Below are 24,592 nucleotides of genomic sequence, written 5' to 3'. Positions count from 1 at the left end.
AAGGAATTTAATGTTTAATTCCTGTAAATTAATGGCCATTTAAATCAGCTTGCGAGTGGGTTTTTCTGGAACGCTATCAATTGGAATGTTGCGATTGCAGTGGATTTAAACCCATATCGGCAGTAAATACACTGCCGGTTCGTTCGGGGGGAAAAAATCACCGTTTCGCTACTTAAATTGTGAATTAAATGCATCTTAAGAAACACTTTTATACATAAAAATAAAATACTTTCTTTTACCTGTCCCCTACGTAAAATCCGTCCCCATTGTCGGCTTCAGAAGCTGATTTTAAAATCACTCCAGTGATTAACTTGTCAGGCAAATTTTTTTTTAAAACACACAGAACGGCCGTCGGAACGATTCCTCAGCCAAAACCTGCACTCCAACAAAATATAACCCAGGACTAGGAGTGAGAAAACCGAGTTTTAACCCCGACCCCCCCCCCCCCCCCCCTCAAACGCTCCAAAATCGCGCACACGGCCAGTGGCAGAATTGCAGCGCCGCTGAAGGTAAGTATTGTAACATACCTACATCTATGGAGAAAAGGAGTAGGTGATGTTTTGGGTCGGGACTAATTCCAACCCGAAATGTCACCTATCTATGTCCTCCAAAGAAGCTGCCTAACCAGCACATTGCGTCTTTTTTTGTAAATCAGTATCTGCAGTTTCCTTGTTAGACCAACTAATTCAGGTCTCATGTTCTTTTCTGATATAAAGGTGGAGCCTTAAGAGCCTGTCCCACTTGGGTGTCATTTGCGCGTCATTTACGTGACATAATTTGCGCGTCACGACGCACGCATCGTGACGCGCACATGATGCGAGCAAGGTGCGCATTACATGCACATGGTGCATGGTGATGTAGGCAGTGATGCGCTATCGCGCGTGGCGCCCCAGGATTTTGGGATGTACAAAATCTTCGCGCCCCATCTGCGTGATGCGCAAATGACGCCCAAATGGGACAGGCCCTTAACATCTATTCTAGATCCCATTAATGGAACTGAAATTGATCGTGGTCATAGGCTTCTAGAGTGGGAACAACCAATTCTGGTCTCCAAAAGGCTATCAGGTTATATGGTACCATATGGCGTTTGATAACAAAATTACAGCCACAAAAATAGGAATTGGTATATGTACATTTTTTTAATGGTAAAATTCTCACGATTTATGATACTTGCAGCATTTCTTGATAATGTCACAGATTCACATCATAATCCACATTCAGGATTTTGATTTAAAAATGCATGCGTCCATCATTTCCATATAGATGTGGTTCTTAAAAAAACACACCCGATAATAGTTGGCATAATACACTTCCATGACATCTACGGAATCGTGCAGTGGAGATTTATCTGGCCGTGTTTCTTGAGCATTTATGCTGGAGAGTTAACTCTTAGATCTTACATTGGGTTTGACCAAGATCATGGTAGGATCCACAAGCAGGGGTATCTAAAACTAGAGAGCATAGGTTTGGGGACCATGAGCAAGTTCAGAGGGGATCCGAGGAAGAACTTTTTCACCCAATAGGTAATTGGAATGTGGAACACAAAGCACGAGTGGTGATGGAGCCAGACATTTAAGAAATACTGAAATAAACACTTGAATACAAGGCATAGAAGGGTGCAGACCAAGATCTGGTAAAGACATGGAAATGCTGGGATTAGCAGAGACATATACTTGACAGCCGACATTGACATGGAGATGGTTGGCCGAAGGTCCCTTTTCAGTGTAGAAAAGATCTGCAGATGCTGATTTAAATCAAAGGTAGACACAAAATGCTGGAGTAACTCAGCGGGGCGGGCAGCATCTCTGGAGAGAAGAAATGGGTGATATTTTTCTGTACTGTGTAACTCTATAACAGTAGCCATATTGATATCAGAGGTTATAATGTTGTGGGAAGGGAAGAAGTAGATTTTTTTAATCCTTATTATGAAACATCTTATTTTATGTTTCCAAGTATTCAAATGTTTTAGCTGATTTTTAAAATATTTGAATAACTTTCACTTTCTTTCGTAGTTTCTATATTTTAACAAAGAGCTACAAGATGGCGACTGAAACGTGGCTCAGAAGAAATATACTATTTTTGCACTACCATCATTGCAATCTTGTGATAGTGCTTATGTATAGTATGATTTTACTGGATTGTATGCAAAAGAAAATAATAAATAACTATTGACTGAAAAACCCTAACACTTAATGACCATAAGTATAAGGTTTACTGGGGAGTTTTAGGGTGCTGCTTTTCTGAAGCATAATTTGAAATCCTGTCAGAGCTTGAAGCTCTCTTCTGAAATCTGGGATGCTACTGACCAACAAGATAGGCCCACTGCGTTCAGACCAGGTAAATTCAGTCATAGCTGGCCAAAGGGAACATGTGCAGCAGTAGGACCCTGCCAATGACATCTGATCCATCACATCCATTTTGGCAAGAATTTACATTATAAGCTGCACAACAGGAAAAAGCCAAATACTTCTGTAACGTGGCCAGCTTGGGACTCTGCACCTATTTTAAAAAAGGGCCATTTTAAAGCTTTATTTTGCAATTACAACATATTTTAGAGCTCCTCGCCCACCCTGTGCAAGGCACGCCATTGGCCCTGGTAAAAGGCTTACAGTTCTACTTTTCTACTTCACAAGCAGATGTATGCAGTCATTCACTAATTCGCAGTGTGATTGGAATATAAATTCCAACCGGCAACATGACCAAGACTGGTTATCAGATGTGAGGGAAGTTCGATCTAATCTCCGAACCAGTTCACTGCACACACATAATGCAAGCAGCTATTAAAGCTCCAAGTGTTAAGCACGAAGTAATCAGAGTCTGGGGCAGGTGGATTCAGCAGCATCATTACAAGAAGCGAAGAACTGAGGGTCAGAGTGTTTAGACTCCAAGGTTGCGTGCACTCTGGCCCCTGCTGGAGGTCCTCGTATCAGATCAGTTTTTGGTGCCGTGTGAGTGTGGGGTTTCTTTCAAGAAAGTGCTTTGTGTAAACTTGACAAAAAAAAATGTAGCTCCGCTCAATTCTATTACGGCTGAAGCAAACACAAAGGGCTCAGGTATCACCACTGAAATACCTATGCCAGAAAGAAGCTTTATTGCCTCTCGAGGCATTTTTCCAGGCACAATAAAGAGAACCGATTGTAGCTTTCACCATCATAGTAATGAGCATTGAACAAGGTATGGATGTGAACACTGCCATAATCCATGAAGAGTACACACAGTAACCCACCAAAATAACCTGTATGGCACATGACATTCTATCGAATGTACACTTCTAAACGGAGATGGGTTATTTAAAACATAAAGTGCTGGAGTACTGACTTTGTCCTCTTCCATGCGATCTATACAGAACAATGCAGAATAAACCTCTATCTATTACAAGCAAATAAAGTCATGAATAAGGGTCAATGTAACGAAATAGGATAAAGCCAATGCAGATGTAAGCATTAATTTTAGCAAAAAATAACAATATTCAGTAGTACAGGAAAACACTAGTCACTATTAGTAAAAAGGACTGATAGATAAAGGTATGAGAACAAACTAGGCTATTCATGCGACCACACACCTGTTGCAAGGATTATGTTTTAGCAGTAACTAAAACTTTACTTAAAAACTTGAATATGATTCGACAACACACCTGCGTTTCCACTAGAAGCGTAAATGCAATATTTTTAATCAAATTGGCAAATTTATTTCAAGGAGTATCTTTGTACTAAAAAACACCCTGAGAAAATATCTTACTTATCTGAGGTAAATTACACTATATATAACTTTGGAATGGGTACTTACCTATTTTTTAGATCTTCCCACATTTCACTTGTTAGTATTCTCAGTGAAAAGGTTGGCAACTCAATTCCCATTCATGAGACTGGAGCATCGCAGAAGTGGTGAACTGTTGGGAATTAATCATTAAATCAAGGACACTCTGCTCTCTCTCAAGTGGGCAAAAAAACAACCCCTGGCACTATTTCAAAGGAAAGTTATCTACTTATTAGATATTTATTCTTCAACCAACAGATGGCACAGTGGCACAGTGTTTACTCCTACTGCCTTACATCTCCAGGGAGCCAAGCTTGATCCTGACTTCAGACACAAGGGCGGCATGATGGCGCAGTGGTAGAGTTGCTGCCTTACAGTGCTTGCAGTGCCAGAAACCCAGGTTCAATCCCGACTACGGGTGCTGTCTGTATGTAGTTTGTATGTTCTCCCCGTGACCACGTGGGTTTTCTCTGAGATCTTCGGTTTCCTCCCACACTCCAAAGACGTACATGTATTTAGGTTAATTGGTTTTGTGTGTGTGTAAATTGTCCCTGATGTGTGTAGGATAGTGTTAATGTGCAGGGATCGCTGGTCGGTGTGGACTCGGTGGGCCGAAGGACCTGTTTCCATGCAGTATCTCTAAACTAAAAAAACTAAACATAAATTGTTTGCATAGTGTTTGGACATTGTCTGTGCTCAGCCTCACAGACCCAGACCCAAGATCAAACCTGACCACAGGCAAAGCTCAATTTTCCTCCTGGATCCCATCCTATCTAAGAAAAAAGACTTAGAGTACTGGAGTAACTTAACGTGGTCAGGCTGCATCTCTGGAAGGTATGCATAGGTGCCATTTCAGGTCGGGACCCTTCTTCAAACATGCTGAGTTACTCCAGCACTCTCTTTTTTCGCAAACAACCAACTGCAATTCCTTGTGTCCATTCCTATCTACTCGTGTTGCCGCTCTCAAGGAGCTATTGACCTATACTCTAGGACTCCTCTGTGCATCAATGCTCCCAATGGTTCTGCCATTTACAGTACACTTTTCTCTTTATATTTCAACACCAAACGCACCACATCTCACACTAATCCAAATGGAACTCCATCTGACAATTTTCTGCCCCATTTTTACACTGATTGCTGTCCTGTTAGGTTCTTTGACAACTTTTTTCACTCCTGCTGCAGAACTCCTTCAAGTTTTCTGTCATAATTCTCAAGCTATACAGCACAAATGAAGCCCTTCAGCCCCACTAGTACATGCCTGACAAGACGCCGAACAGAACTAGTTCCACTTACATCCACCGGGCCCATATCACTGCATCTTTTCCATCCATAAACCTCGTTGTGTTTTTTAAATTACATAATTGTAGCCGCCTCTACCATTTCATCTATCAGCTTGTTCCATTCGATCATAAGGAAAAGGAGTAGAATTAGGCCATTCGGCCCATCAAGTCTAATCTGCCATTCAATCATGGCTGATCTCACTCCATCCTAACCCCATTCTCCTGCCTACACCCCATAACCTCTGACACCTGTACTAATCAAGAATCTATCTATCTCTGCACCCCCTATTGCCTGAAACTTAAGCTCTGTTCTTTTTTTAAATAATCTATTATCTATCTACTTGTGTTGCCACACTCAAGGAGCTATTGACATACTCTAGGATTCCCCTGCCCTGGGGAAAGAATTGACTGTTCACTTTATCTATGTTCCTTGTGATTTTACGTACCTCTGTAGAGTCATCCATCAGCCTCCCATGCTTTAGGGAAGATAAACCCAGCCGGTCCACCCTCTTCTTACAACTCAGTAACACCCACATAAATCTTTATTGCGCCATTTCCAGTTTAATGACATCCTTCCTATAACAGATTGTACACAGTACTCCAAATGTGGCCTAGAGCTCTATCATGATGTCCCACCTCTGGTACTCAATAGGTACACAAAAATGCTGGAGAAACTCAACTGCAGATGCTGGAAATGTTTTATGTACCTTCGATTTTCCAGCATCTGCAGTTCATTCTTAAACACTCTGGTACTCAATACCCTGACTGATGAAGGAAACGGTGCCGAATGCCTTTGTCACCACCCTGTTCACCTGTGTCCCCACCTTCATGAAATTATGTATCTGCACCTTTGGTCTCCCTGTCCTCCAACACTTCCCTCCGCAGTGCCCTAGCATTTACTGCATGAGTGCTGCCCAGGTTTGTCCCTACTAAAATGCAACACCTTGGGCGGCCGGCCACGGTGGTGCAGCGGTAGAGCTGTTGCCTTACAGTGGAGCCTACCGTGCCGCCGCTGTTCATCACCCACAGACCGTACACCGGGATGATGGAGCTGGCGACGATGATGGACGCGACGAGAGAGGAGCGAGGCCGGTAGGAGAGGAGGAGGAAACCGGGGTCCGGTCTACCGTGCCATCGAGGTCAGCTGCGGGTAGAATCCCCGGGGAACAAAGGTGGACAGGCGAGGAAAGGACGTCTGTTGCTGGTCAACTGAGGAAGGCGATGGCTGGAGTCTCGCCTGAAACAGGCACCGCTGATAACAACTGGAGCAGTGACTGGACTCAAAAGAATGGTGCTAAAACATGGCGCCTCTTGCATGCGAGCTCAGTGGATTATTTCTGTACAATTGCTAATTGGAGATGGTGTGGCTATACTCTACTGGATTGATTGTAAGAAAATAATTTCACTGTGCATTTGCACTCTGCACATGTGACAACAAAGTAGCATTGATCAATTGAGTTGATCAAGATTCCGTTACATAGAAACATAGAAACATAGAAATTAGGTGCAGGAGTAGGCCATTCGGTCCTTCGAGCCTGCACCGCCATTTAATATGATCATGGCTGATCATCCAACTCAGTATCCCGTACCTGCCTTCTCTCCATACCCTCTGATCCCCTTAGCCACAAGGGCCACATCTAACTCCCTCTTAAATATAGCCAATGAACTGGCCTCAACTACCTTCTGTGGCAGAGAGTTCCAGAGATTCACCACTCTCTGTGTGAAAAAAGTTCTTCTCGTCTCGGTTTTAAAGGATTTCCCCCCTATCCTTAAGCTGTGACCCCTTGTCCTGGACTTCCCCAACATCGGGAACAATCTTCCTGCATCTAGCCTGTCCAACCCCTTAAGAATTTTGTAAGTTTCTATAAGATCCCCTCTCAATCTCCTAAATTCTAGAGACTATAAACCAAGTCTATCCAGTCTTTCTTCATAAGACAGTCCTGACATCCCAGGAATCAGTCTGGTGAACCTTCTCTGCACTCCCTCTATGGCAATAATGTCCTTCCTTAGATTTGGAGACCAAAACTGCACGCAATACTCCAGGTGTGGTCTCACCAAGACCCTGTACAACTGCAGTAGAACCTCTCTGCTCCTATACTCAAATCCTCTTGCTATGAAAGCCAACATGCCATTGGCTTTCTTTACTGCCTGCTGCACCTGCATGCCTACCTTCAATGACTGGTGTACCATGACACCCAGGTCTCGCTGCATCTCCCCCTTTCCCAATCGGCCACCGTTTAGATAATAATCTGCTTTCCCATTTTTGCCACCAAAATGGATAACCTCACATTTATCCTCATTAAACTGCATCTGCCAAACATTTGCCCACTCACCCAGCATATCCAAGTCACCTTGCAGTCTCCTAGCATCCTCCTCACACCTAACACTGCCCCCCAGCTTAGTGTCATCCGCAAACTTGGAGTTATTGCCTTCAATTCCCTCATCCAGATCATTAATATATATTGTAAATAGCTGGGGTCCCAGTACTGAGCCTTGCGGTACCCCACTAGTCACTGCCTGCCATTGTGAAAAGGACCCGTTTACTCCTACTCTTTGCTTCCTGTTTGCCAGCCAGTTCTCTATCCACATCAATACTGAACCCCCAATGCCATGTGCTTTAAGTTTGTATATTAATCTCTTATGTGGGACCTTGTCGAAAGCCTTCTGGAAGTCCAGATACACCACATCCACTGGTTCTCCCCTATCCACGCTACTAGTTACATCCTCGAAAAATTCTATAAGATTCGTCAGACATGATTTACCTTTCGTAAATCCATGCTGACTTTGTCCAATGATTTCACCACTTTCCAAATGTGCTGCTATCCCATCTTTAATAACTGACTCTAGCAGTTTCCCCACTACCGATGTTAGGCTAACTGGTCTGTAATTCCCCGTTTTCTCTCTCCCTCCCTTCTTAAAAAGTGGGGTTACGTTTGCTACCCGCCAATCCTCTGGAACTACTCCAGAATCTAAAGAGTTTTGAAAGATTATTACTAATGCATCCACTATTTCTGGAGCTACTTCCTTAAGTACTCTGGGATGCAGCCTATCTGGCCCTGGGGATTTATCGGCCTTTAATCCATTCAATTTACCCAACACCACTTCCCGACTAACCTGGATTTCACTCAATTCCTCCACCGCCTTTGACCCGCGGGCCCCTGCTATTTCCGGCAGATCATTTATGTCTTCCTTAGTGAAGACGGAACCAAAGTAGTTATTCAATTGGTCCGCCATATCCTGGTTCCCCATGATCAACTCACCTGTTTCTGACTGCAAGGGACCTACATTACAAAATTGGTGACCTATTCATAGTCCTCTACTTCATCAAACCTACAAACCATGACACACATATTCGCATCCAAATCATTAATAACAAAGAACAGTAGATCTAGCACCAATCCCCGTTTTGTCAGTAAACATACTAATCGGTACATCAACTTTTTTGTCCAAGGCACACAAAAAAGCTGGAAAAACTCAGCGGGTGCAGCAGCATCTATGGAGCGAAGGAAATAGGCAACGTTTCGGGCCGAAACCCTTCTTCAGACTGATGGGGGGTGGGGGGGCAGGGAGAAGAAAGGAAAAAGGAGGAGGAGCCCGAAGGCTGGGGGATGGGAGGAGACAGCAGGAGGGCTGAGGAAGGGGAGAAGACAGCAAGGACTAACAAAATTGGGAGAATTCAATGTTCATGCCCCCAGGATGCAGACTCCCTAAGTGGAATATGAGGTGCTGTTCCTCCAATTTCCGGTGTTGCTCGCTCTGGCCATGGAGGAGACCCAGGACAGAGAGGTCGGATACGGAGGGGGAGGGGGAGGGGGAGTGGGAGGGGGAGTTGAAGTGCTGAGTCACCGGGAGGTCAGCTTGGTTATTGCGGACCGAGCAGAGGTGTTCGGCCCTTCCTCAGCCCTCCTGCTGTCTCCTCCCATCCCCCAGCCTTCGGGGCTCCTCCTCCTTTTTTCTTTCTTCTCCCCGCCCCCCCCCCCACCCCCCATCAGTCTGAAGAAGGGTTTCGGCCCGAAACGTCGCCTATTTCCTTCGCTCCATAGATGCTGCTGCACCCGCTGAGTTTCTCCAGCTTTTTTGGACAAAGTCAGCATGGATTTACGAAAGGTAAATCATGTCTGACGAATCTTATAGAATTTTTCGAGGATGTAACTAGTAGCGTTGATAGGGGAGAACCAGTGGATGTGGTGTATCTGGACTTCCAGAAGGCTTTCGACAAGGTCCCACATAAGAGATTAGTATACAAACTTAAAGCACAAGGCATTGGGGGTTCAGTATTGATGTGGATAGAGAACTGGCTGGCAAACAGGAAGCAAAGAGTAGGAGTAAACGGGTCCTTTTCACAATGGCAGGCAGTGACTAGTGGGGTACCCCAAGGCTCAGTACTGGGACCCCAGCTATTTACAATATATATTAATGATCTGGATGAGGGAATTGAAGGCAATATCTCCAAGTTTGCGGATGACACTAAGCTGGGGGGCAGTGTTAGCTGTGAGGAGGATGCTAGGAGACTGCAGGGTGACTTGGATAGGCTGGGTGAGTGGGCAAATGTTTGGCAGATGCAGTATAATGTGGATAAATGTGAGGTTATCCATTTTGGTGGCAAAAACAGGAAAGCAGACTATTATCTAAATGGTGGCCAATTGGGAAAGGGGGAGATGCAGCGAGACCTGGGTGTCATGGTACACCAGTCATTGAAGGTAGGCATGCAGGTGCAGCAGGCAGTAAAGAAAGCGAATGGTATGTTAGCTTTCATTGCAAAAGGATTTGAGTATAGGAGCAGAGAGGTTCTACTGCAGTTGTACAGGGTCTTGGTGAGACCACACCTGGAGTATTGCGTACAGTTTTGGTCTCCAAATCTGAGGAAGGACATTATTGCCATAGAGGGAGTGCAGAGACGGTTCACCAGACTGATTCCTGGGATGTCAGGACTGTCTTATGATGAAAGACTGGATAGACTTGGTTTATACTCTCTAGAATTTAGAAGATTGAGAGGGGATCTTATAGAAACTTACAAAATTCTTAAGGGGTTGGACAGGCTAGATGCAGGAAGATTGTTCCCGATGTTAGGGAAGTCCAGGACAAGGGGTCACAGCTTAAGGATAAGGGGGAAATCCTTTAAAACCGAGACGAGAAGAACTTTTTTCACACAGAGAGTGGTGAATCTCTGGAACTCTCTGCCACAGAGGGTAGTTGAGGCCAGTTCATTGGCTATATTTAAGAGGGAGTTAGATGTGGCCCTTGTGGCTAAGGGTATCAGGGGGTATGGAGAGAAGGCAGGTACGGGATACTGAGTTGGATGATCAGCCATGATCATATTGAATGGCGGTGCAGGCAGGAAGGGCCGAATGGCCTACTCCTGCACCTAATTTCTATGTTTCTATGTTTGTGTACCTTCGATTTTCCAGCATCTGCAGTTCCTTCTTAAACATTTTTGTCCAAATCATTTGTATATCACAAACAAGCAAATGCCCGCCATCTGTATCACTATACCTAAGGTAAGCTAGTGGCATCCATGTGAAACCACTCAAGCTTCTCTTCCAAGCATTTCTCTGGTGAGGGACCGCCATCTTTATTATGACTGACATAATATATTCTGGGTTTAGTTTAGTTTAGAGATACAGTATGGAAATAGGCCCTTTGGACCACCGAGTCCGCACCGACCAGTGATCCCCGGGCATTAACACTATCCTACACACACAATTCACACTTATTCCAAGCCAATTAATCTACAAACCTGTACGTCATTGGCGTATGGGAGGAAACTGAAGATCTTGGAGAAAACCCACGCGGGTCACGGGGTGAACGTACAAACTCCATACAGACAGCGCCCCTAGTCGGGATTGAACCCGTGTCTCCAGCGTTGCAACTCTACTGCTGCGCCACCCGGCTGGCCTTAAACAACACTGGTAACGATACTCATTAGAACAACCTTCTGTACGCTACCTGATGATCTTAAGGCTTTGTGAATTTGCTCTTTTGGCATGGTCATGGATTACAAATAGTCTTACCAAAGGAATTCTGCACTTTCCACGTTCTGACTATATGGAAACGTCTGATTTTCGTTGGCACATGAACGATCCAGACTCTGACCTGTGGCCACCGAGAATGGAAGGGGGACCCGGCCTGGGGGCCATCGAGAACAAAGGGAACCAACGTGCCATAAGCAGTGGCAGGCAGTAGGACTACTCAGTGAACCTTTTGTAACTTTGTTGGTGCCAAAAATGTGGCGACTCTTGTGTAGTGCCTAGGTGAGGTCTGCTGTATGATTTTACCAGTCCAAGCCCTTCTGCAGATTCCCTGCTTTCTCTCCACCACCTGCCCCTCCACCTATTTTCGTATCATCCGCAAACTTTGCCTCAATGCCTTCAATCCCTTCGATCAAATCATTAATATACAAATATTAATTAATATTAATTAACCATCAATAAATAATTTATTTAATTAATATGTGCTGATTAATTTAATAATATGATTCATATAAAATTAATTGATGTTAATTAATAATAAATATTAATCTTCCTTTTGGCACCAAGCATTTTGCTGGCGAGACTCTGGCATTATGACTGGCATAATATATTCTTGGTGACTGGGTTTAGTTTATAGAGATACAGCGTGGAAACAGGCCCTTTGGCCTGCTGTATGATGTATGCAAAACAAAGCATTTCACTGTCTATTTCCTATTTCCTTCGCTCCATAGATGCTGTTGCACCCGCTGAGTATCTCCAGCATTTTTGTAGCCTATTTCCTTCGCTCCATAGATGCTGCTGCACCCGCTGAGTTTCTCCAGCATTTTTGTATACCTTCGATTTTCCAGCATCTGCAGTTCATTCTTAAAAGCATTTCACTGTACCTTGGTACATGTGACAATAAAGTAGAATTGAATCATTGAATCAGTGAATCCCTCTCTAAACCACTCTTTCTCGTTTTGCCGTATTTATTTAGAATAGTGATAATAATAACTTTATTTGTATAGCACTTTTCATGCAATTGAATGCAACCCAAAGTGCTTTCCGCATAGACGCAGGTCTAAACAAAAATACAATTTAAAACAATAAGAACATAGGCAGTTAATAGCATAAAAAGCACAGATTTATATAAAAATATAAAAAATAAAATTGAGAGTGTAAAAGGACAACGGAAGTAAAATCAGTTAAAAACTTCATTAAAAAGATGTCTTTAGCTGCTGTTTAAAAATGTCAACTAAGTAGGCGTCTCTCATAACCCTGGGTAGGGTATTCCACAGCTTGGGGCGTAATTGAAAAGGCTGCTTCACTAATTTTCTTCTTGCTGCGGCATTGAGAGGCTAACAGGCCGGCATCAGAAGACCTGAGCGCTCGTCTTGTCCCTCTGAGGTTGATAGTTGTGGTTAGAAACAAATGCAAAGTGCACACGATATCATATATAGCAATAGGCATGGCAATAATTACCAACAGCCAATATCATATTAGATTGCAAATGCTAATGCCAGAAATCTGAAATTTAATTTCAAGAAGTTTTTTTCTTAGCAAATAACAATTGATTTCCAGAAAGAGATCAATTGCATTGCCAAAAACAAGAACTGATTTACATCGAATCACGTTTAATCAACAGGTATATTAACAACACCAAATAAAGTACCATTCAAAATCTTTATAAAATAGCACTCAAAATCTCAGTTTTTAAATATTCTTAACGCGATGCTTTCACACCTGAAGCACATTTGTAATAATTTACATTTTGTGCTACAGTTTTAACTGCCAGGTTATCGAAAGTTAGGAACTTTCAAAACTAGTGATATTTTTCAGTGTCAAAAGTCCTTCAGGGCTTGATGCCAAAAATATTCAATGTACCTGTGAAGCAGTAAGAGGCCAACATCAACCCAATTAAAAATACTTTGCACCTCCAGCTACCAAGCTAGAATCATATTAAGACCTGTGAATCATTACACATTGAGTGTCAATTCTCGTGCTGCTAAGTGAGATAATCTGCTTCAGGGAGAAATCTTATGCGAGTTGAAACAAAACCAGTAATTTCATCCATCCATAAATACAATTCTTAAAATTGCAACATGAAGGCAAGTCTGAATGGTATTGCATCCTCGGGTTTTGGTGCACAGAGTCACGGTTTGAAGCTACACTTCCCAACTCCCGGAAAGCCGGAGGTTGACACTGAGGGAAAACAAGAGTAATTTATTTTGCAAAAGCTCTCACAGAATCTGGTGCAACAAGACGGTCAAAATGTTGTGAGAGCAGACAGTCAGAACACAACAAAAAGAGACACAAAAGTGATGGTGTAACCAACATCAACACTTCTACTGAAAAAGTCTGAAGAAGAGTCTCGACCCGAAACGTCACCCATTCCTTCTCTCCAGTCATGCTGCCTGTCTATCTTTGGTTTAAAACAGCATCTGGAGGTTTAAATCTCTTAGATGGCTTAGGAAGTTTGGCATGTTCCCACCAGCACACACCAACTTCTACAGATGCATCGTAGAAAGCAATTTATCGGTATGCATTAGGGCCTGGCTTGGGAATAGCTCCTGCCAACAGGACAGTTGAGGACAATCACGCAAACCATCCTCCTTCCCATTGACTCTGTCTGCGGTTCATGCTGCCTCCGCAAAGCCACCAGCACAATCAAGGACCAGTTTCCCAGTCACTCTCTCTTCTCTTCTCCCCTCTCGCATTAGGCAAGAGGTACAGAAATTTGAAAACGCATACCTCCTGATTCAGGGAGTTTCTTCCCAGCTGTTATCAGATAACTGAATGGTCCTCTCATCAGCTAGAGTACAGTCCTGACTTCCCATCTACCTCATTGCAGACGTTTGAACTATCTTTTATCAGCCTTTATTTTGCACTAAATTTTATACTCTTTATAACCATATAACCATATAACAATTACAGCACGGAAACAGGCCATCTCGACCCTTCTAGTCCATGCCGAACACATAATCTCCCCTAGTCCCATATACCTGCGCTCAGACCATAACCCTCCATTCCCTTCCCATCCATATAACTATCCAATTTATTTTTAAATGATAAAAACAAACCTGCCTCCACCACCTTCACTGGAAGCTCATTCCACACAGCTACCACTCTCTGAGTAAAGAAGTTCCCCCTCATGTTACCCCTAAACTTCAGTCCCTTAATTCTCATGTCATGTCCCCTTGTTTGAATCTTCCCTACTCTCAGTGGGATAAGCTTGTCCACGTCAACTCTGTCTATCCCTCTCATCATTTTAAAAAACCTCTATCAAGTCCCCCCTTAACCTTCTGCGCTCCAAAGAATAAAGCCCTAACTTGTTCAACCTTTCTCTGTAACTTAGTTGCTGAAACCCAGGCAACATTCTAGTAAATCTCCTCTGTACCCTCTCTATTTTGTTGACATCCTTCCTATAATTAGGCGACCAAAACTGTACACCATACTCCAGAATTGGCCTCACCAATGCCTTGTACAATTTTAACATTACATCCCAACTTCTATACTCAATGCTCTGATTTATAAAGGCCAGCACACCAAAAGCTTTCTTTACCACCCTATCTACATGAGATTCCACTTTCAGGGAACTGTGCACAGTTATTCCCAGATCCCTCTGTTCACCTACATTCTTCAATTCCCTACCATTTACCATGTACGTCCTATTTTGATTTGTCCTGCCAAGATGTAGCACCTCACACTTATCAGCATTAAACTCCATCTGCCATCTTTCAGCCCACTCTTCCAACTGGCATAAATCTCTCTGTAGACTTTGAAACTCTACTTCATTACCCGCAACCCCACCTATCTTAGTATCATCTGCATACTTACTAATCCAATTTACCACACCATCATCCAGATCATTGATGTACATGACAAACAACAGTGGACCCAACACAGATCCCTGTGGCACCCCACTCGTCACTGGCCTCCAACCTGACAAACAACCATCCACCATTACTCTCTGGCATCTCCCATTCAGCCACTGTTGAATCCATCTTGCTACTCCACCATTAATACCCAACCATTGAACCTTCTTAACCAACCTTCCATGAGGAACCTTGTCAAAGGCCTTACTGAAGTCCATATACACAACATCCACTGCGTTACCCTCATCAATTTCCCGTGTAACATCTTCAAAAAATTCAAGAAGATTAAGAAGTTAAACAAGACCTTCCAGGCACAAATCCATGTTGACTGTTCCTAATCAGACCCTGTTTATCCAGATGCTTATATATATTATCTCTAAGTATTCTTTCCATTAATTTGCCCACCACTGACGTCAAACTAACAGGTCTATAATTGCTAGGTTTACTCTTAGACCCCTTTTTAAACAATGGAACAACATGCGCAGTACGCCAATCCTCCGGCACTATTCCCGTTTCTAATGACATTTGAAATATTTCTGCCATAGCCCCTGCTATTTCTACACTAACTTCCCTCACTGTCCTAGGGAATATCCTGTCCGGACCTGGAGACTTATCCACTTTTATATATCTCAAAAGTGTCAGTACTTCCTCTTCTTTGATCCTCATAGTTTCCATAGCTACTCTACTTGTTTCCCTTACCTCACATAATTCAATATCCTTCTCCTTGGTGAATACCGAAGAAAAGAAACTGTTCAATATCTCCCCCATCTCTTTTGGCTCTGCAGATAGTTGTCCACTCAGACTCTCTAATGGACCAATTTTATCCCTCGTTATCCTTTTGCTATTAATATAGCGGTAGAAACCCTTCGGATTTACTTTTACCTTACTTGCCAAAGCAACCTCATATCTTCTTTTAGCTTTTCTAATTTCTTTCTTAAGATTCTTTTTACATTCTTTATACTCCTCAAGCACCTGATTTACTCCATGCTGCCTATAATTATTGTAGATCTCCCTCTTTTTCCGAACCAAGTGTCCAATTTCCCTTGAAAACCATGGCTCTTTACACAGATATTTATCCTATATCTTTACTGTGGATGGCTTGATTGTAATCAAAAATTGTCTTTTTTTACTGGATAGCACACAAACAAAGGCTTTTCACTGCACCTATCCTATTGTCCATGTTTCAATAATAAAGTAAACTAACCCAGTGAGTCAGGCAGCATCTTTGGGGAACATGGATAGGTGATGTTTTGGGTTGGGACCGTTCTTCAGACTGATTATAAGGGGGTGAAAAGAAAGCTGGAAGAAAGGAGGAGCAGAGCAAATGTTGGCAGTGATATGTGGATATAGATGGAGGGGTTGACTGGCCAGTGGTTATACAAAGGCCAGACAGAAGGTTTGAAGAGTTGCGTATTGTGAAGTTAGAGAACGGAATGTAGGTGGAGGGAGAGTGGAAGGCAGAAATAGGTGCAAGTCCAGGTGCAGCAATGGGGAAGAAGGGATAGAGGCAGGGGACGATGGGCGGGGGATGGGGGACGGGGGTGTTACCTAAAATTGGACAATTTTCCCAAGCAGAATATGAGAAACCGTCGGCAAGTCTCTGCTTTGTCTTGTCAATGTAAAGGAGACCATCTTGGGAACACTATATGCAGTAGATTGCAGGAGTTGCATGTGAACCTCTGTCTAAGCTGGCAAGACTGCTGTGGTCCCTGGATGGAGGTGAGAGAGGAGGTGATAGGGACAGGTGTTACAAGGGAATGTACGTGGGTAGCAGGTAGTTTGGCTGGGAAGGGATAGAAACATAGAAATTAGGTGCAGGAGTAGGCCATTCGACCCTTCGAGCCTGCACCGCCATTCAATATGATCATGGCTGATCATCCAACTCAGTATCCCGTACCTGCCTTCTCTCCATACCCCCTGATCCCCTTAGCCACAAGGGCCACATCTAACTCCCTCTTAAATATAGCCAATGAACTGGCCTCAACTACCCTCTGTGGCAGAGAGTTCCAGAGATTCACCACTCTCTGTGTGAAAAAAGTTCTTCTCATCTCGGTTTTAAAGGATTTGCCCCTTATCCTTAAGCTGTGACCCCTTGTCCTGGATTTCCCTACCATCGGGAACAACCTTCCTTCATCTAGCCTGTCCAACCCCTTAAGAATTTTGTAAGTTTACAATGATTGAACCAAGGAGTTGCAGAGGGAACCGTCTCTGCGGAAGGCGGAAAGGGGTGGGAATGGGAAGATGCGACTGGTGGTGGGATCACGTTGGCAGTGATGGGTATTTTGGAGGATGATGTGTTGGATGCGGAGGCTGGTGGGGTTGAAAGGTAAAGACCAAGGGTATTTTATCCTTTTTCCATCTGGGAGTGGAGGGTGGGGGGGGGAAGCGACAGCAAGAATGGAACTGCAGGATACAGAGGAAGTGAAGGGATCCATCTATATTAGAAGAGAAACCACGTTTACTAAAGAAAAAGGACATCTTGGATGTCCCTGAATGTAAAGCCTCTGGAGTAAATGCAGCAGAAATAGACACATTGAGAGTAGTAGATAGCTGTTTGCAACAGGCAGCGGGGGGGGGGGAGGAGAAGTACCATCCAGATAAGTGTTGGCATTGTTAGCAATTGTTTGTAGTAGACGTCCACCAATACTCTGTCCCCTCTGATGGAGGTAGAGAGATCAAGAAAGGGAAGTGGGGTTTCAGAAAAAATTCAAATGAGTTTGAAGGCAGGGTGTAGGTAAGTACCCTGTCGTTGCTGAGGGCTCCGCCTGATATGGAATTATGATAGATGAATATAAACTATTCTTGCTATAAATCTGCTGCCAAGTTTATGTCTTCATAGCTTAATATTCCTGCACATGAGTCAAATCTAAACAGGCCTCAACGAAATCTACTGAGAACACGCAATGGAATTAACACAGTAAGTTGAGCAAGTTTACCTATACCAATAGGACATTGTATCAATATCAATAGGATATACTGTGTATAAATATATATATATATATATATATATATACACACACACACACACACACATATACATGCACACACTCACAAATATATTTTATCTCCTTATAAGCTAAATAGTGGAAATCAGAAATAAATTTGCTAGAGACAGAGAATATCAAGCTCATCTGAAAGGTCAATTTCCTGAAAATGATTCCCTCTCATAAAACCTATTTGAGCTGCTGAGCATTTCCAGCACTTTCACTTGTTAACAGGGCATTTAAATAATGCAAGGTAGATAAAAATGCTGGAGAAACTCTACGTGTGAGGCAGCATCTATGGAGCGAAGGAAATAGGCTACAAAAATGCTGGAGAAACTCAGCGGGTGCAGCAGCATCTATGGAGCGAAGGAAATAGGCAATGTTTCGGGCTAAAACCCTTCTTCAGACTGATGTAGTCTGACTGATGTCAGAAACCCTAGTCTGAAACCCTACATCAATATCTGAAGAAGGGTTTCGGCCCGAAACGTTGCCTATTTCCTTCGCTCCATCGATGCTGCCTCACCAGTAGAGTTTCTCCAGCACTTTTGTCTACCTTCGATTTTCCAGCATCTGCAGTTCCTTCTTAAACATTTAAGTAATGCAAGTGAGTTTTGAAACCTGAAGGGTGAACAAAAATATCACATGAAGAAATATAAGAACAAACCAAACAGGAGAAGGAGTCCTCTGTCAGCCTGTGAAGCCTGCTTACCTTTCATCAAGATCATGACTGATTCATCTCAGTGCTCTTTTCTTGCACAAACCCCTATTCCCTTTATTCCAGTTTCTCCCCACATCCCAAAGATGTGCCGGTTTGTAGGTTCATTGGGTTCTGTAAATTGCCCCTAGTGTGTAAGAACTGAATGCGAAAGTGGCATAACACAGACCTAGTGTCAATTGGTGATTGATGGTCAGCATGAACTCAGTGGGCCATGCTGTAACACAATACTAAACTAAACTGAACCTCTTAAACTTTCTCCCTCTCACTTTAAATATATGTCCTCTGGACATCTTCACCCTCAGTAAAAGATTCGTACTGTTTACCTGTCTGTGCGTCTTGGGTCGGGGCCCTTCTTGAGACTGACTGTAGGGGGGAGAAAGTTGAAAAAGGGAGGTGAGGGTGGGACAAAACCCACCAAGTGAGAGGTAGATGCAGGTGAGAGAGGGGGTGTGCTTGGGAGATGGGAGGAGTTGTTGACAAAGGGGGGTCAGAGAAGGAGAGGAGTGATATGCAAAAGCAAAGGGAGGGGTATAGATGAAGAGGACGGGTAATGGGGAGAGTAATAGGGGACAAAAGGGAAAAAGAGGATTGGGACAATTGGAGATGGGTGTACCAAGGAGGGGAAAAGAGCTGAGAGACTGGGAGATAGCAGGAGAAATAGTTGTACATAGTTTAAGAAAAACAGATGCCTCTGAGGACCTCGCCTATGGGAAAAGGCTGCAGTGGCTACTGTTCATGGGGAAAAGGGCAGAAATCAAGGAAGAGGATAGTCACAAAATGCTGGAATAACTCAGCAGGACAGGCAGCATCGCTGGAGAAAAGGAATAGGTGATGTTTCGGGTCGAGACCCCTCCTCACATTAAGAGTTACTGGAGAGGGAATCTAGAGGTATGGAAAGGTAAAAAGAACAAATGAATGAAAGATATGAAAAGAACAACTCAAAGTCAGCAACGATGATCAAGGAAAGGTGGAGCCCACAATGGTCCATTGTTGGCTGTGGGAAAGGTGATGTGCAGGAAGGAACTGCAGATGCTGGTTCACACCAAAGATAGACACAATGCTGGGGTAACTAGACTTGTATTCACTGGAGTTTAGAAGGATGAGGGGATGTCTTATAAAAACATATAAAATTTTAAAAGGACTGGACAAGCTAGCTGCAGAAAAATGTTCCCAATGTTGGGCGAGTCCAGAACCAGGGGCCACAGTCTTAGAATAAAGGGGAGGCCTTTTAAGACTCAGGTGAGAAAAAACTTTTTCACCCAGAGAGTTGTGAATTTGTGGAATTCCCTGCCACAGAGGGCTGTGGAGGCCAAATCACTGGATGAATTTAGAGTTAGATAGAGCTCTAGGGGCTAGTGGAATCAAGGGATATGGGGAGAAGGCAGGCACGGGTTATTGATTGGGGACGATCAGCCATGATCACAATGAATGGTGGTGCTGGCTCGAAGGGCCGAATGGCCTCTTCCTGCACCTATTTTCTATGATTCTATAATTCTAACTCAGCGAGTCAGGCTGGTTCTCTTTGGTGAAAGGAAATAGGTGACATTTCCCTGGACGAGACCTCGTTTCAGACTAAGAGTCAGAGGAGAGGGAAACTAGAGGTATGAAAAGGTACAAAGAACAAATTAATGAAAGGTATGAAAAGAACAAATCAAATCCAGCAACGATGATCAAGGAAAGATGGAACCCATAATGCAAGCAGCCACGACCAGGGCTGAAGCCAAGGAGGGAAGAGAAAAGGTAGAACAAATTAGAAGAATTGCAGGCAGCCACAGTACATCGAAGGTGGTCTGTAATACAGGACTGTCTATTTATTTTTGCAAAATCATGGAAATTCACAGCACAGACAGGAAGCCATTTCATCCAACAAGTCCATACTGATTTAAAAAAGAGGCACTTAATCCTTTAATTTCCACGTAAACAGAGGTTTTGCTTTTACATAAACACAGCTCCATTCACCCCGAAAACATTTCAGGCAATAAAGCATTGAAGTACAGTCACACCTTTATAATCCAAAATGTGCGATTTTTTCACATCAGAGATTTTCACCACTCTATGGTAAGTTCTGAGGCAATTGAACAGGCAAATATGGGGACAGCAGATCTTTCCACTGCTGCCTCCTCCTTATTCTTCCCCAACATACTCCACGTTGGAATAAGCAGCAGGTGACAGGGGATTGAGCCCCATGACCGAACAAGTCCTGCCGGTGGTAGAGGCCTGATGATTTGCCAACAATAAAAGCACCGTTCTGGTAGTGTTGTGCAGAGAAGGCAGAGTAACAAATAGAATAGACAAGACACTATGTCCAACGGTGATTAAGGCCTTTGAAACATCACAGATCAGTGGTTAATACAATTAGTACATAGAAACATAGAAATTAGGTGCAGGAGTAGGCCATTCGGCTCTTCGAGCCTGCACCGCCATTCAATATGATCATGGCTGATCATCCAACTCAGTATCCTGTACCTGCCTTCTCTCCATACCTCCTGATCCCTTTAGCCACAAGAGCCACATCTAACTCCCTCTTAAATATAGCCAATGAACTGGCCTCAACTACCTTCTGTGGCAGAGAGTTCCAGAGATTCACCACTCTCTGTGTGAAAAATGTTTTTCTCATCTCGGTCCTTAAACTGTGACCCCTTGTTCTGGACTTCCCCAACATCGGGAACAATCTTCCTGCATCTAGCCTGTCCAACCCGTTAAGAATTTTCTAAGTTTCTATAAGATCCCCCCTCAATCTTCTAAATTCTAGCGAGTACAAGCCGAGTCCAGAAAAGGACCCACTGAAATCTCGCCAAAACACTCTAAGACAAGCAAACTGGGCCCACACCTGTCCTCCACTATCACCCTGAGCACCGGCACACCACAGGGCTGTGTACTGAGCCCCGTGCTCTATTCCCTCTTCACACACGACTGTGTTCCTGCATTCGACACCAACACCATCTTCAAGTTTGCAGATGACACAACGGTGATCGGGCTGATCACCAACGGTGATGAAACAAACTACAGAGCGGAGGTGCGGAACCTGACAGACTGGTGCTCACGTAACAACTTGTCTCTAAACACCTCCAAGTCCAAGGAGCTGATTATCGACCAGGAGGTCACGGAATGGGGAATACGCCCCAATCTCCATCTATGGGGACAGTGTGGAGTGTCCAGCTTTAGGTTTCTAGGCACTCACATCTCAGAGGACCTCACATGGTCCACCAACACCGAAAAAGGCACAGCAACGACTGTTCTTCCTGAGAACATTGAAAAGGACTGGTCTGCCCCAACAGCTGCTGACAACCTTCTACCGCTGCACCACAGAGAACATATTAACATATGGCATTTCTGTGTGGTATCTCAGCTGCACGGAGGCAGAGAGGAGAGCTCTTCAGCTCTTCGTCCACAGAGCGCAGAAGATTATTGGGACACCGCTACCAGCCTTGGAGGGCATCTACCACACACTGTGCCTCAAGAACGCCTTCAGCATCCATAAAGACTCCTCACACCCTTGTAATGGACTGTTTGAACTACTTCCCTCCGGTAAACGTTACAAGGCCTTCTACGCCCGCACCTCCAGACTCAGGAACAGCTTTATTCCCGGAGCTATAGCGGCTCTGAACCGGCCCTGCTGAATGTCCCCCACCCCCTGGACTGTCTCCCTCGGATGGTCACGTCGCACAGACACATCTGCACTTTAGTCTGTTTTGACTGTTTTACTGTTTTAATGTTCTTTTTACAAACCATGTTCTCGGGGTATCTAAATCTAAATTTATTAGTTATTTAAGTTATGACATCGGATGAAAGCTGCATACCAAATCACGTTGCAGTTATGTGCAATGACAATAAAAGATATTATTATTATTATTATTATTATTATTATTATTTGAGGTGATATGCTTTGGATTTTTGTGTTTGGTTACTTGTAGCGGGCCGGAAAACAAAACCCCGAAGAAAAAACACACATGATTGAGTAACTGTCTGATGGAGTCAATGTTCTACATGTTACAGAAGAGGAGAATGAAAGGAAAATAGAACCACACCATTTGCACTAAAATAAGAGTCAAACTCGGATGTGGAACTTTTAGTCAACGATTAGGCAATGGTGCTTTCCAGTGACCTGGAAGTATAGTGTATATATCTTGCAACCTTTGTGACGTGGACACCTTTACGAGACAATACCAGTCAGACGTCAGAGCAACAGGATCTCTGGTAATAAGCAGCTATGATGACAAGTTCAGTGACTGAGTTCACTGCAGTGAGTGGCCTACCTAGACCCTACAAAGACCCTGCAAGTCAGGATTGTGATGAAATGCTCTTCAGGGGGGCGTGGGTCTCATAAGGTCATAACTGACAGGAGTGATAGTGTCTGTCTGGGTTTCAACCAAAGATAGACACAAACCACCGGAGTATCTCAGCGGATCAGACAGCATAGATCATAAGTGATAGGAGTACAATTAGGTCGTTCGCCCCATAGAGTAAACTCCGCCTTTCAATCATGGTTTAACTACCTCACTCCTAACCCCATTCTCCTGCCTTCTCCCCATAACCCCTGACACCCGTACTAATCAAGAATCTATCTATCTCTGCCTTAAAAATATCCATTGACGGCCTCCATAACCTTTTGTAACAAATTATGCCACAGATTCACCACCCTCTGACTAAACAAATTCCTCCTCATCTCCTTCCTAAAGGAACATTCTTTAATTCTGAGCCTATGACATGTTCAAGTTCAAGTGAGTTTATTGACGTGTGGCCCTGTATAGGACAATTAAATTCTTGCTTTGCTTCAGCACACAGAACATAGTAGGCATTTACTACAAAACAGATAAGTGTGTCCATATACCATGATATAAATATATACACACATGGATAAATAAACTGATAAAGTGCAAATAACAGAAAATGGTTATTAATAATCAGAGTTGTGTCCGAGCCAGGTTTAATAGCCTGATGGCTGTGGGGAAGTAGCTATTCCTGAACCTGGTTGTTGCAGTCTTATGACCTCCTAGTCTCAGACTCTCCCACTCGTAGAAACATCCTCTCCACATCCATTCTATCCAAGCCTTTCACTATTCGGTATGTTTCAATGAGGTTCCCCCCTCTCTGATGATGCTGGCTGCCTTTTTGAGGTAGCGACTCTTGTAGATCCCTTCGATGGTGGGGAGGTCAGTATCCTTGATGGGCTGAGCGGTGTTCACCACTTTTTGCAATCTACGTTGTTTCTGCGCATCCGTGTTGCCGCACCAGGCTGTGATGCAACCAGTCAATATGTTCTCTACTGTACACCTGTAGACGTTTAAATGGTTATTCATTGACATACCAAATCTCCTCGATATTCGAAGGAGTTGAGGCATTGATGGTGTGTCTTCATGATTGCATCAATGTGCTGGATAAATTCTCCTGCAAACTCCCCTCTAGGTTTTGCACCTTCCTATGTGAGGTATATATTACCATTCTTTATCATCACTGGGTTTAACTCCTGGAACTCCTCCTCCTACGGCACTGTGGGGAGAGCTTCACCATAGGGACAGGAGCAATCCAAGTCAGTAGCTGACCCCACCTTCTGAAGAGCAATTGGGTGGCCAATAAATGCTGACTGCGCCCATGTCCCAGAGATCACTTTTTAAAAAGTTAGCTGAGCCATCCGATGTAAATTAAATTTAAATTTAAATCCAATTTCAGTAAAATTCGCAGGATTCACTCAACAAGCCACAACTTTTTTTCATGGTGAATTATGCTCAAAAGTTCAAGTTCAAGTGAGTTTATTGTCATGTGTCCCTGATAGGACAATGAAATTCTTGCTTTGCTTCAGCACACAGAACATGGTAGGCATTTACTACAAAACAGATCAGTGTGTCCATATACCATTATATGTTTAAAGTTTAAAGTTCTCAGCAACTTGCAGATTCTGCTCAATTCCCTCAGATATCCGATCATCAAAAAAGTGATTTAATAGATATTCCTCCAGTCCTCATATGTTCTGTACTTACCTACATATGTTAAGGCAAGTTAGGTCAAATGGCTTATTTCCATGCTGTATTCA

At 43.6% G+C, this 24,592-nt stretch overlaps 1 protein-coding gene across 5 annotated transcripts in view; it reads right to left on the bottom strand.

The window, feature by feature from the left end:
• The window catches only part of lypd6b (LY6/PLAUR domain containing 6B), a 141,278-nt gene that overhangs the window by 80,731 nt on the left and 35,955 nt on the right, over window positions 1-24,592 (bottom strand). Inside the window, exon 2 of one of the 5 annotated variants that reach the window (XM_055638695.1) lies at window positions 3,787-3,889. The exons of the other annotated variants lie outside the window; for them this stretch is intronic. The gene's annotated coding sequence lies outside the window, so the exon portion shown is untranslated. The remainder of the gene's footprint in view (window positions 1-3,786; window positions 3,890-24,592) is intronic. 5 annotated transcript variants of the gene reach the window in all.

The sequence above is a fragment of the Leucoraja erinacea genome, chromosome 7 (assembly GCF_028641065.1).
Source record: "Leucoraja erinacea ecotype New England chromosome 7, Leri_hhj_1, whole genome shotgun sequence".
Lineage (NCBI taxonomy): Eukaryota > Metazoa > Chordata > Chondrichthyes > Rajiformes > Rajidae > Leucoraja > Leucoraja erinaceus.
Note: the sequence above shows the minus strand (reverse complement) of the source record. Positions and strands in the feature narration are given on the sequence as shown.